The 13,281-nt window shown below is 48.4% G+C and overlaps 1 protein-coding gene across 2 annotated transcripts in view; it reads left to right on the top strand.

Annotated features, from left to right (window-relative positions):
- Window positions 1-13,281, top strand: part of TNKS1BP1 (tankyrase 1 binding protein 1) — a 557,727-nt gene that overhangs the window by 437,296 nt on the left and 107,150 nt on the right. The window lies entirely within an intron of this gene.

Raw genomic sequence — 13,281 nt, 5'->3', positions numbered from 1 at the left:
TTCTCGTCAGGCAGTTGACCATAGGGTCGGCAAACACATCACAAGGGAACCGTTAATTCCTGATGGGACCTCCGGAAGCAAGTGATCCTGTTGGCTTTCAGACCATTACCCTTAAACCATTGGTCTATAAACCCATGTCTTTCGATCGCAGATTTTGGTCTGGGCCACCGCTAATCTCACTTTCCCGTACAAATGTTGCTTATATACCATAATTGGATATGAATATAACATTTGTAAATTACTTCTTTGTGAACTAGGAACCAGGGCAGCAGCATCACGTGGTCTTGCGTGTTGAAACCTATCCGGATCCACCATTGGATGGCAACTGCATTGCGAAGTGAGCGCAAAGCACTCGTCAACCAATTGTAATCGCCTTCTTATAGAGCTCCGCAGAAATCTTGCTTTTCTGAATGCTGGGTGTTTATCACAGCTGGAAGTTCTTGTCTTGGGGACATGCTTTTCAGCTCTTAATGAGTGCCATCATTGTCCAAACCCCAGATGAGATACCTGTCTCTCTCTCTCTCTCTCTCTCTCTCTCTCTCTCACACTCACACTCACACTCACACTCACACTCACACTCACACTCACACTCACACTCTCTCTCTCTCTCTCTCTCTCTATCTCTCTGAAACTGACCTATGGGCGCCTGATGTCCTGGAATTTCTGAGATATTACAGGTGCCGGTAAGGGCAGTAAATCCAGGATTGTCGGTATTCCTGGTTCTGGAACCACCGGCTGTTTTTTTTTTTTTTTGCCATTGTAGACACGATTTACCTCCAGCTCTTGGCTGAAGGTAAGTCAGTGACCACCACTGGCATACTTGTAGTTTAGCAGTGTGGGAAATGTGGCAGTGATGGAGTTGCCGCCACCTTTACCAACACTTTCCCCACACCGCAAAAAATATAATGAGGCCCATTGTCTTGAATTGGTGGAGCATTTGGTGTTAACGGCTTTTAGAAGTGGCCGGTCCAGTTTCAGGTTTTCGATATGTTCAGGCACGACATATGGGCCAAAGTAAGGTGAATCCACGGAGGACTCGAGGCACAAGATCCTAACAGGCAGGGGTGGATTAACGTTTAGTGCGCCCGGGTGGTTAACTAAACTCAAAAGGGAGGTCCTATGGGTATCTGTGTCAGGATGGAGGGTTGGCAAAACCAGCGATGAGGGCCAGGTCTAGTAGGACCTAGTCTCTAAGAGCAATTCCGGTTTCCTAGCCTAAACAAAGCAGCGCTTCGGGCCGCAGCACCCCTACTTGGTTCTCTTTCTGCCACTCTCAGTATATTTAAGGCACCCCAACATGCTACTCCCTTGTCTCCTTCTTTGGCTCACATATTGATAAATCCTGGCTGCGTGCCCTCTTATCACTTCCTTGGATGTAGAGATGGTAAACACCTACAAACAAGTACTTTTAATGCTCTCTGACCTTTGGGGTTACCTACATCAATTACCAATTAGTTTCTCTAGCCCACAACCCTACTAAGACACATTTAAAACTGAAGGTTTTCTCAGCCACCAGCCAAGGGTCACCTTTGTGGGCATGAGCCCTCAATAGACTAGGCTTGGACATTTGCTTCTTCAATGCATGAGCTCCCAGCAGGCGCCGATTCGCTCTTTCTCCGTGTCTCTGGCACTTGCCAGCCTCTGGGGTATAGCTTCCAGCAGGCTAGCAATGCCCCTTCCTCCTCGGTGGTCACTGGCACTGAGCAGGATCTGGGTCACTGGCACTGAGCAGGATGTCCCAGCAGGCTCCTTGCAAAGTGTTCTCCACACTGTTTGTTTTGTGGCAATGACTGACACTTTGAGCTCAGCCAACATTCCTCTCTCTTCCTTTCACTCTCTGTAAATCAACTCCCTGCCCCCCCACCCTCCCGATCTCCCTCACTTCCTGCCCCTTCTACCTCCTGTTATTCTGCCTGAATGGTTTCAATTCCCCCAATAAAACGTTGAGCCCTTCTTTACTGAGCTTGGGGTCCGACAATCGGTCAGCGTTCCTTAGTTACTCCACCCACGCAGGTTTTTTACTTCTTTGCATCGTTATTCTCAGGTGTTGCCGCTCCCTCTTTTCACTGGGCCCAGTAAGTGCTTGATTATGGTAAGGCTTGTGGGCCAACGCCTGAAAGAATCCAGGCACCATTTTGATGTCGGCTGGGGCTGTCATGGCATCTGACCTGCTCCATGAGCCAACACCCTGTGTCCAGAGTAATCGCCATTTCTGCAATGAGGTTCGCACATGCTGCCTGCCGTTCACCAGCTCCACAATCTTCTAGAAATGTGAACACCTGTGTATGTGTTTGCAAATGGGCCTGAAAGTCAACTAGCTGCTCTGCGATGTGATGTGGGTGTGTGAAAGAAATGCTAGCTCGTTTTCCTTCCTCAAGCTTCCTCAAGCTGGTAACTGCCTGAGTTCTGCTAGCTTGGTTTGCTAACCGTCTACCCACATGTTTAACACTGCCTGACTGTTTAGAGTCTTTAATAAGTCTGAACTAGAGTACATAATAGTGTACACCACAGCGTACAGAATGCTGCAGCTCAACAACCGTACAGCTGGTATCCTACGACTCTTTGGCTGCTGGTAAAAGCGAGTGGACTGCAACTTGCTATGCATGATCTACCAGCCTATCTATAAACGGGGACCACCTTTTCTGTCCAATACATTCCTTTTCTGTCTTCTGTGACAAATCTGGAGGTTTCGTCCCTTCTTCTTTGGGGGCAGCCACCCCCTTTGAAGCTAGTGAGGTGAGCCCGCTAAGGAAAACCCTCCTTGGGGATTTTGGGAAGTGGGACCTCACTGTGGGTGACTCCACACCAGGGCAGGGACTCCCATTCTGGTAAGGAACTCCCTACAACTGGGACATTTTCGGCATATATGAGAATACCAGAAGTGGATCTGACTGTCAGCGGTGGAACTCCAAATAATGTAGAAAGTCAATTTCAACAGTTGGTTCGAGGCAATGCTGGCTGGACAGTTAAAAACACCCCTTTGGCATCTGTTAGCAAGAATGAAAGGGCTTTCCCCCTTGAATGGAGGAGGAGAAGCAATAGGCAGAGCCTCCGACATACCAACGTCATTGGGAGGCAGAGCTGACTGTGGCTTGTAGAAGAACGCAGAAGGAGGTCTGGAAGGAGACCCAGAGAGAATGAGAAACGTGGGAGACTGGGAACAGGGCTGTACAGGGGTCGCAAGGCCGAATGGAGCCGGCCCTGAAGGAAGGCGTTAGCATACAGAGGATGTGATGGGCCTGGATCCCAGGAAACAAAAAGCGAACCAGTTGAGCGAGATAGGAACAAGCCCCCCCCCGCTCGCAATATGCGGAAACCACAGGGAGAGCAACATAGTGGTGAGTGAAGAAACATTCCTGCTTGCCTTCAGTAGAGGACGCCCAGGAGCTGGAGAGAATGCCAACGTCACTGGGTCGAAGCCACTTCGCCGGAGAAGGTACGCCGGTTTCTCACAGTAGAGGGGGCACAGAGACCAGACCGTTGGAACAGAAGAAGGAACAAAGAATCTAGATCCCTAGGAGGGGCAACCAGGTCCAGAGAGGGAGACAGACCACAAATAATTGGTTACGGGAGCCCTAAATACCTGAGCCTTGGAATCAGCCAAACTGCTGAAAGCCACACACACAAACCAAGTGAAAGATATACTAGGAGGGGGGTACACATTCCCCTAAGAATCGAGCGAGAAACTGGTTACAAGAGAACCAAGGGCGCCAGGAGGGCCCTATGAAGCACGTACGGAATCTTCCAAAAGGAAAAGCAGAATCAATCAAGACTGGAATCTCATGGGGAGAGACCCACTTCGTTGGTGGAGGAGGGTTGAAGATATATCCCTTCATCTATGACCGCTGAGAGAGTTGACTTTTTTTGGAACTTGAGAGTTTGTGCTATATACCTGAAGAAAACCCTTTTTCATTTGGAACTCTGTCAAGATGTAAACAAACTGTTAAAGTCAGGAGGCCTGTCTCCTATTAAATAATTGTGGGAACTGAAACTAGGAGAGATTCCTGGAAACTCTGGGAGACGGCACGGTAAAGAACATTGAGGGCAACCTATATCGCCCCCTTTCCATTTTAAGTCATGTTTCTAAGTGGTAGTGCCAGTTTAGTTTGTTAGGTAGGGAGCTTGCCTATTAGCAGTAGGCTCAGTAAGGCATTTTCTTCCATTCAAATGAAACTCCTGTAGTTAAAGTATGTCTTCTGGTCTGAGTCTTTCTTCTGGTATGCCACACTTGCACCACAGGGACGCAATGGTTGAATAATCCAAGAATTGTAGACTAGGTAGATCGAGCCTTCTCTATTTGTGCTGCAAAACTCTGGAATACATTTCCTCTCGCTTTTGGATCATCTGAGGATAGTACATTTAGAAAACTGCTTCAAAGAATTTGGCCTGCAGAAGGATGTATTTCTTTCTAAATTATAATGAGTAATCTAACCATTACATCTGTAAATAATACAAGTGGTTTTGTAATAGTTAAAATATATGTTCTTTGTCACATTGTTCGTGTTGAATTGCTGCACTTGTTTGGGCTCTCGTGCAGCCTATCGACATTGTTTTATCGATTGTTTCCATTATGTATCATGTTATAGATGGTCTTCTCCTCATTCCATTTCAATTGTTTCCGATTTTCAGATCACCACAGGCGATGTTTTAGCATATAGGCACCACAATACAAAACATATTTATGTCTACAGAATATGTATTGCTGTATGTAAAATCACGCAAACGTGAAAACACACAGGTTCTTTTGATGTAAACTCATTTTGTAAATGTTCTCTTTTTGGTGCCATTAGTGGAATTTAAGGAACCACATTTGAACACACAGAATAAGTTAGATTTATTAAATCATGTGTGCGTTTGTTGGGAACCCACCCATGTATTTTGTTCACATTTTTCTCTTTCCATAGTAATCGCGGACCCAATTGAGTTGCTGTTGGATAGCAACAAAAGGCTGCTTATGCCATGATGGGAGTAGCAGACTACTAGTGTTTTCTTTAGCATAATTATTTGAGGCCACAGAGAGAGAAATCATACTCTGGTGCAGTGGTCTGCAACCTGTTGCTCTCCAGGTGTTTTAGACTACAACTCCCATGACTCCTCACCATTGGCTCTGTGGCCCAAGTCTGGTGGGATTTGTAGTCCAAAACATCTGGCGCACCAAAGGCTGCAGACCCCTGGGGGATCTGTCAAAAACCATCTCCAGGGGTCGCATCAAGGAGCTGGTTGCTCCCCCTGGCCTCTAGTGCGCTTGTCGAATGTGAGGTCGGGGCAGCTAGCGTTCCCCATCCAGCGGTGAATATCTTTTCATACTTGTGCAGCGTTTCAGACATCTCCCCAGGTGCCGAGTGTCCATGACTAGTCCCGAAAGGCCCTGCGTACAGAGTATCCGTGGCATACTTTTGACATCTATTACTGCAAGCTCTGCCAATTGTGTATACTGTGAGGACAGAATCATTTTTTCTTTTTTAAATGGAGTTAAGGTTACTCCCCATAAAACCGCGAAGTCTGCACACTTTGCCAAAGCAAGAAAAAGGAACATCTGCAAACTTTAGGTATGTCAACGTTCAGGTAATTGCACTCAATCCACATTATTTGTGTCCCTTAAACAGGCAATGTCGACCACACTATGAAGTGAAGCTTAACTCGCACTTCATCATGGCTTCACAAGAACAGTAGCCTTGCTATAAGCTACCTTCTGTTTAATGTGAGTTGTCAGGTAGTGATGTAGTGAGTTCATGTTTGTTTCTAGTGCATGGACTTTGTTTGTTAGGGAAATAGTTGATTTGGACCAAGTGTTTGTACCTTACCATTGGATTCACAAAGTTTGAAGACTACTGTTTTGTTGTTTTGGAGTCTTGGTTGTAACTTTAGCGTTGGCATTTGCAATGCTTGTAGACTTTAAATGGTAACCGTAACCCTTTTTAAAATAAAAAAAATGGTGTGTGTGTGTGTGTTAGTGTTAGATATCCAGGGGTGTATGGGATCCATAACCGCTGGCATGCGCAGAAGTATGCAGTTTGTTGTTGCTTTTTCTTTTTGATAATTTACACCAATACAGTAGAGGGCGTGTTTGGGGGTGTAGTGTTTATGTGGGATATGACAAGCATACTGTTCGTGCATATGCATAATATAACCTCACTGTCTGTGCGCTCTTCTGTTGCGAGCATTTTTGTATGTGCTTGGTCACAGTCTGAGCCTATACCTTGTGGTCATCATTCATGACCGCAAATCTGTAATATGGAGAACCTAGTGTTTTTAGTGTGCCGCGTGGGGGGGATAATATGGGTTTGTGTGGAGGAGAAAACAAGAGGGGTGTAGGCAATTTATGATCATTTTGTATGTCTGTGTTGTGCTTTCCTTTATTCCAAAGGCACTCTGGGCGAGCATATTCCATGTATATTGTATAGTGGTTGTGTGGGAATGTGCATGGGCTACCCGTAGTTGCACATATTGTTTTGCTATCCCCGTATTTTAAGACCTTGTCCAGTGTGCATGTGTGTTCTGCCAACAAGCATATATTACTCCAACGTCCTGTCCCCTTTCCTCCATACTGCAAGGGCATCCCTCGCTAGGGACGGGAACGGAACCTTTTTCACACAAACATGCAAATGTAGCTGCATGCGGAGGCATGGTACCAGGAGCATGTGCTCCCCTGACTCTGCCCCCTTGCGACACACCCCAGTCCTCTTTTCTGCGGTGACGCAAGTGGACATGCTTCACATGCGCTGGTGGTTGAGGCCTTTTCCCTTTTAATTAGACGCGCTTGACCTTCCCCTGGGATCTAGTGTCCCATTATTTTATTTTTAATTTCCATTACCTTTCTTACGCTGGCCTCTGGTGCCTCACCCTCCCTGGCGCATGTCGGCCTAGGCGGGCTTTATTAGGTGCACATCCTGCGACAAATCCTTCCCTGCATCAGACCCGCACATGCTGTGTCTCGGTGAGGACCATGTCTGGGAAGGCTATTCAGCGTGCGACACGCTCGCACATTGGCTACTCAAGAACCATCACCGCTTGAACACCTCAAGGAGTAGGTGCGCAGGAAATCAATGCCCAAGGTAAGTATACTCTTTTTGAAAGCAACCCGCAAGGGCGATACCTTCCCCAGGGAGACCCTGAGCGTGACAGATCATACGGATCCTATTACCATCTGTGTCCCGAGGCTCACTAGCTACCGGTCAGCAGACCGAGGGATCCAATAATTCTCCCAGGCAAACGACTGAGGAGTCGAAAGGCTCTCATACCAGGACATTTCCCGAGGGGCATCGCTCTGGTACCAGGCCTTTGCCCGAGGGGACACCTGTACGCAAATGCATTGCCGGGTCTATGCCCGAAGGCTGCAAGCCTCCCAGGTGCACATAGAGACCGTTTGAAAGGCAATAGGCTGAGGCACGTGCAAGTATTTTGGCAGACGCACAGAACCCGCGCCTGCCAGTCCAAGCAGACAAAATGGCACCTACCAACAAAATGGCGCCACGTACAGAGGCACGCCCTGCCCAGCCAGGAGACTCTTGGGGACCTCGAGCTCCCAAGCAGGAGTTCGCCTCACAAGTAGAATGGTCACCAATGCATCCTCGGGTGCAGTGGCGCACAGCCTACCCAGTGCCGTCCTTGTCAGTGTGCTACACTAAGGCTAGTCATACGCAGTCCAGGCACGGCTCAGGCAGCAGGTAGCACACTGCCTCATCGGCTCTGGAGCATGCCACCCCTGCATGCAAAGAGAAATGCTTCAACAAGTTTATGATGCTGATCAAGTCTCTGCAGCTAGCTGGCATTTCAAAGGGTATCATATAGGAGGGGATACCGCCTATGCCAGTGCAGCCCCAGACATCGGTACTCACAGCCACCACCTGCTCCAGTACAGCTTCAGATACTGGGGCCGACCGTGCAGACGCCAGGGCCAGCGCCGCCCCAGCCTCCGGTACAGCCTCCACCACCACAAATCCCAGAAAACACACTGGCGGCTCTACTGAACAACAGTGTGGATCAGGGACTTACAGATCCCTATTCAGGGATGCTGCGGACCATGCCGACACAGACGAGGAAAAAGAAGCAGACACCTCCACTTCAGCCCGGGCATTCCATGATAGGCCAGCGCGGTTAGCGCAGTATCTGGGTATGCCACAGAAGGACCAACCCGAGGCAGGGGTCCTGGCCAAGGTACTGACCATCAGGGCATCCACCAACTTGGGCATTCCGCTGCAGAAGGATGTAGAGGCCTTTGCCAAGAAAGGCTGGGTTGAACCCCATACCCTCCCAACCAAACAACAAATGTTAGGATGCCAAATACAGGCAGGCCAGATGTGACACCCTGCTGCTCTTGGTCCATCCTCAGCCACATTCCTCGGTCATAGCAGCTGCGTCCATGTATGCCAAACCTCAGGCCTCCACGTCTTCTACCATGGCTTCCCCCTTGCTGGGAAAGGAGGAGAAAATTCTTGAAGCCGATGGCAAAAAAATCTACTTGAACGCAGGGCTTCTCCTCAGGCATGCAACTGCTGATGTAATGCCTGTTGCAGCCAACCAAAGGCTTTGGAGGGAGATTGCTGATTTCCTTCCGGACCTGCCTGTGCACAAGCAAGCGGCCTTGAAGGCAGGGCTGGCTGAGGCTAAGTTGGTCACTCAAGACATGATAGAGTCCACTGTGGTCCATATTGATATGGCAGAAAAAGCCATTAGTAATGTTACTGATGTGCAACGGTCGGCTTGGATGAGGGCCATAAAGTTTAACCCAGATGTCCAGGAGCACATCATGGATCTCCCCTCCGAGGGTGGGGATTTGTTTGATTTTTCGACAGACAACAAGTTGAATAAGAAAATAAACTGATAAGTCACTGGCCATCCTGGCTGAACCAGCCTCAAAATCCTACGGGCAGGTTCAGCCAAGGTCTGATAGTGGGAGGACATTCTGCGGTTTCGGGGGGTTCCAGAATAGGTCACGACAACCAGACCAATCCCCCTTCACAGGCGCAAGCGGCAAAGGACCTCACACAAGGGTTTCTTTCAGTCCCCCTTCCAGGCACCTGCCTCGGATGGACAGAAGCAATGAAGCTTGCACCATGGCACACAGTTCTCTGGTGGGAGGCAGCCTTGCCCTTCACATTCAGTCCTAGAGGACTTGCTTTCCGGATCCATGGATCATCTCTGTGGTCTCCCATGGATTCCGCCTCACACTTCCCCAGCGCCCCAAGCCCCCATCTCTCCACCCCTCGCTCAAATCGGGCCACCGCCTCTTCTTGTGGAAACTTTGGCACTTGTGAAGAGTTGTGCCATGGTGGAGGTCCCGCCCTCTAAGAGAGGCTCAGGATTTTATTAGTGAATTTTCGCAATACAGAAGAACCACGCAGCCCTGCGAGTGGTTCTCGATCTGTCCTTCCTAAATATTTACCTACCTCTTCAAAACTCAGGGTGGTGATGCGAGCTCTGATTGCAGAGTCTCTGTGTGGGGGAGACTAGACGTGCTCCCTGGACCTCCAAGATGTGTACCCATTTAGCGCCCCACTGGGCCTACCTCTGGTTCAAGGTTATGGGCCACCATTTCCAGTACAGGCGGCTACACTGTGGGCTCAACTCAGCCTAGTGGGTATTCCCCAGGTTGATGAACTCTGTTGCTTCAGTCCTCAAGTCAGAGGGCTACCATTTTTACCGTAGTCAATAAGTTCAACTTAGGAATCTGTGGGTGTCCAAAACCTATACTTGCCCTCATAACGGATCTTATGCAAAGTTAAGGATGCCGGTAACCAACAAAATAGTATTCAGTATAAAGTTCAGAGCTTGGCTCAGCTTGCAGCTTTCTTTTCAGCTCTCTTCCCCAAGTATAAAGCAGTTCTTATTAAAAAAAAAAATCTTAGGAGGACCTTGAGTTTCAAAGTAATCTAGGTTTTGTCCAGTGCTCGGGGTTTACTTCCCCAAGTTCCAAAACACACTTCAAAACACAAAATATCCTGCGGCTTTGTCCTCAGGACAAGTAAACAGTTCCAATCTCAGGGATACCTTCCCAAGACATAATTCCAAAAATGTATTGATAGGAGGGTATCTCCTTAGTGTTCTGTGCCACGCTTGCACACTCTGCTTATTACTGCTCTTTGTATCACAAAAGGTTTTGTTTGAAATTGACAATTAAATTCATCTTTTTATAGTAATTCAGTTAAATTCACCTTTGCTAGCGTGGTTAATGTTTCACTCACTTTACAGTTCATTATTCATTGGCTTCTTTGTAATAATACTTAATTGTTTGGTAGAAATGGCATATTTGAAAGTTGCTTGCAATGTAAGTTCCCGTCACTTTAGGATTTAGCACACAGTGGGCCTCATTACACGGTAGGCGGTAAGAGTTTACCGGTACCGGTAAGGGCACCGGTACCGGTAAACCCTTACCGCCTTACTACGAGGTCCCTTTGCGGGACCCGACCTTAACGGCTGGTGTAGACGAGCCGTTAAAGTTGAGACCTGCAAAGGGACCTTGGTGCTAATTACGGTACCGCAATTTGCGGTACCGTAATTAGCTCCTTCCCCATTCCCATTGAGCCATATGGGGCAAAATTGGGAATGGGGAAGGGCCATGGAGAAATGGGGAATTACCGCCCCGCCAACCTTGGAATGGGGTGGTAATTCCCCTTTTCTCCATGGTGGCACCGGTATGGTACCGGCGGCAACCATGGTGCTGATAGCACCATGGTTTACCGCATTCTGTGTAATGAGGCCCAGTGTATTTGGTTGTATGGAATACACTTCATTTCTTTTATTTTCTTCATAAAAAAGGATTTTCCTTCAGTGCAGTATTCAAAATGGTGCATATTTATGTTTTAAATATTCTTTTCCATTCAGCACTTCAGTAAGGTGTAAAGGTTGCAATGTAAGTAACTTTGTTGTCCTTGTTCAATTAATTATGTATTATAAACTGTCTTTATAATTGGCGTTCGGAGACCTTCGACAACGTGCTTTCATCTGCATGCGACAACTCCGTAACAAGTATTAATGTTCATCGGTCCATAAGGATTCTAATCTGAGACCTTCCAAAACGTGCCTTTCATTCATGCGGCCACTGTGATACAAATTAGCCTTGCGCGTAGCATCAAATACTTGCATATCGGGTTACAGTTTGTCTAGAAACTCACTGGTTGCTTTGATGCGAGTTCCTGCAGCACCGATCTTCACTTCAGGGCTCCACCTCCTGCCCTTCAGCACTTTGAGCAATAGGAAAAGGGGTAGCCTTCCAGCACGGCTCCCCTTTCACGCTTCCGTTGGTTCCACAGCTCCCGGGCCACTCTTCCCTGAACCATAAGTGTGATGCACATGGACAGCTCCTCGCTGTTCTTCTTGCCCTCAATGCTGTTGCAAATTCACTACCACATCTCTGGTCACCATTTCTGCCTTTACACTCATTTATTGGGGGTTTTCATACACCTGCAGCCCTTTAACAGGCTGCAGGTGCACGTTCACAATTAGCCCTGTCTGATCATCATTAAGGGGACATGCCTGGCCTCTACTGCCCTCAGCAGGCCTCTTCTTTCGTCCCAATACCCAAGTGGTGAAAGCAACCAGTCTTCACTGTTCTTAGTTGCCTCTTCTTCCTCTCAGTATTTTTGTAGTCATGTTTGAAGAATTCATGGAGTTGGTTTTTAATGCCCCATAAAGACAGGGAATTGGTTAGTTTGGTCATTATTGTGGAAAGGGGTTACCAAGTCTCTCCCAAGGGTATCCCACCCCCAATCCCCACAGACTCTCCACCCAGGTGATCCTCCCTTGCTTGTCCACCGTCAGGATCGCGATCCAAGGGCGATGGCCTTTCCCTGGCCTTCTGCGCAGAGTATCCATGGTGAATAGGATTGAGAATACCCTCAGTTTCCTTATGCCAGCTATATCAATCTCCATGAGTTGACGGCCATACAGCTAGCTCTTCAGGCATATCTACCACTGTTCAAGGACAGTGCTGTTGCATTCAGACGGACAGCTCCACCTGCATGCACTACGTCAACAAGCGGGGAGGAGGGCACCAGATCCCCAGCCCTGTGCATGCTGGCCACCCGGATTTGGGAGTGGGCAATAGAACACAATATCCACTTGTTGGCAATCTGCTTACTGGGGGAGTTTAAGCTGGAAGCGGACAGGCTCGGCAGGCTGGGCATGGACAACTACGAGTGGCAACTATGCCTGCACGGCCTGGCAGAGATCTTTCAGAAATGGGGCCATCCGAGGGTAGGTGCATTTGCCATGCAGCACAACCAGAGGTGCCATCAGTTTGTGTCCTGGATGGGCAGGTGCAGAGAGTCACTGGGAGACACACTACACCTGTAGTGGGACTGCCTGTGTGCATATGCATTTCCTCTGACCCCTCTGATACACAGTCATCTGCAAGGCCAGGGAGGCGCGGGGCCTCTGGCTCATTGTGATCGTTTCTCAGTGGCCAGCCAGGCTATGGTACTCGGAGCTGATGAGCCTGGCGGTTCAGTTGCCATACCTCTTCCGGTCATGGGACTTCCCCTCCTCACACAGCAGCGTGAGGGCAGTGGTTCACCCAGCTCTGGAGAAACTAGCCCTACCAGCCTGATTCCTGAAAACGTGACTGTGCAGCACCTGATGTTGAATCAAAGAAAATCCACAGATTATACAAAAGGCAAGGAGTGATTCCACTAGGAAGCAGTACAAAAGGACTAAGGTATTTTGCAAATCTGATGCACTGTGTATCATATTTGGTGGTTCGAAACCCAGATGTCGGGCCTCTAAAGCCTGTTTAGCAGGGTGGATGGTGGCAGCCATTCAAGAAGCCTACAAACTTCAGAACAAGGATTTACCAGCAAATCTTTATGCTTGTGTAGTCAGGGCAAAGGCCACCCCAGTGGCCTTCCAAAGGCATGTTCCCTGGCAGACTATCGGCACAATGGCTACATGGGCCACCCCTTCCGCATTCTGCAAGCACTACTGTCTGGACAGCAGTGCACGCTTGAACATGGCCTAGGGCAAGCCACGCTGAACAATCTGTTCTCTTAAGTCTATAGACATCTCTAGTCCCTAGGGCTGCTAATCAGTGATAATCTTCCATGCAGTATGGGACGTAGGAGTATTTACAAGTTACTCACTGTAGTGACTAACGCACTCCTGGTCCATAGTGCCCTTTCCTCCATATGACCCTCCTTCCTCCCCCTAATAAGAACGTCGTTAGGCAAGACATCAATCTTGCATATGCATAAAAGGGGACTGAGGTGTGCCGCCGGAGGGTGGAGTCAGGGGAGCGCATGCTCCTGGTACCACACCAGTGGAAAGGCTTTTTTTGTGTGAAAAGGG

This window comes from Ambystoma mexicanum, chromosome 12 (genome assembly GCF_040938575.1).
Source record: "Ambystoma mexicanum isolate Mex_15411 chromosome 12, UKY_AmexF1_1, whole genome shotgun sequence".
NCBI classification, from domain to species: Eukaryota; Metazoa; Chordata; class Amphibia; order Caudata; family Ambystomatidae; genus Ambystoma; species Ambystoma mexicanum.
This window is presented reverse-complemented; position numbering and strand designations above follow the sequence as displayed.